We start from the raw sequence: 1,394 nt of genomic DNA, 5'->3' as shown, positions 1-1,394 counted from the left end.
TTCCTTGTGTGACGTCAAAGTTCAAGCTCCACCCCTTACAGTATAGTAGCAATACGAATATTCTTATTTGATTGATTGAGTTCTGTCTGTCTGTCTGTCTGTCTCTTTCTTTCTTTCTTTCTTTCTTTCTTTCTTTCTTTCTTTCTTTCCTTTTCTTTTCTTTTCTTTTCTTTCTTTCTTTCTTTCTTTCTTTCTCACATGTGAAATACTGTCAGATACCGTGACTACACTGACTATACAGTGTGCACTGTGCAGCCAGCATAACTTTAATCGCTATGATACAACATATTTATTTTGGAGAGAGAGAGAGAGAGAGAGTGTGTGTGTGTGTGTGTGTGTGTGTGTGTGTGTGTGTGTGTGTGTGTGTGTGTGGGGGGGGGGGGGGGGGGGGGGGGGGGGGGAGCAGTATAGTGGCTGATATGTGTGTGTGTGTGTGTGGGGGGGGGGGGGGGGGCATGGTGTTGGGGTATAGTGGCTGATGTGTGTATGTGTGATGTGGGGGGGGGGGGGCATGGTGGTGGGGTATAGTGGCTGATGTGGCACTTGACATGAAAGAGGTATGAGGCCATATAAACATGGTGGACTGCCTTTGTCTCCATGAGAGGGACGGGACACGGAGGTACAGATAAGAGTGCTGCACTTAAATGAATCCAAACGTGCATGTCACCCTACTTGACAAGTACATCTTAACCAAACACACCTGCCTATATGGGCTGCTTTTATCATACTGCCGTCTGCCGTATGTACATACCACAGGCCTGCGGTTCAGGTTGGGCCATCCATCAAAGTAGGATTACTGTTCTTATCAAGAGTGCATCTGTAAATGAAATGCTATGGGCTTAGTGAAATATTAGGCTGTGGAGAAAAAAAAAAAGATTTAGGACTGAATCAAATGCATGTCTGCCTTTTTCACCCATATTGCTGTTGACACAAACGGCAGGCCGTTTGTGCAATGCAAAACATCATGAACAAATTGCATTTTAAAGGGACCATGCCGGTGATCTGGCATGTTTAGCACATTGACTATCTATGACGACAGTATATGTGATATTACTGCCAATGACAACCGTTTTCTGATGCCATGGTTTGTTTTGGAGGAAGCCACAAATGCAAGTAAATGCAAGTAAATGCAAGTAAATGCATGTAAATGCATGTAAATGTATGTAATCCAAGTATATTGGGATGATAGTTTTTTGTCTAAATCATGTTATCATTGTGTTTTTTTAACCCATTTTCAGTAATAAAAATAATAAGTTAGTAGTTAGTAACTTTAAGTTAGTAACTTTAAGTTACCAACTAAATAAAGTTAATAACTTTATTTATAATTTTATATACTGTAGCACCTTTCTAGACAAGGTCACAAAGTGCTGTACAACAAATCTATACACTATAAA

Source organism: Electrona antarctica (genome assembly GCF_951216825.1).
Source record: "Electrona antarctica genome assembly, chromosome: 10".
Classification (NCBI taxonomy): domain Eukaryota; kingdom Metazoa; phylum Chordata; class Actinopteri; order Myctophiformes; family Myctophidae; genus Electrona; species Electrona antarctica.
This window is presented reverse-complemented; position numbering follows the sequence as displayed.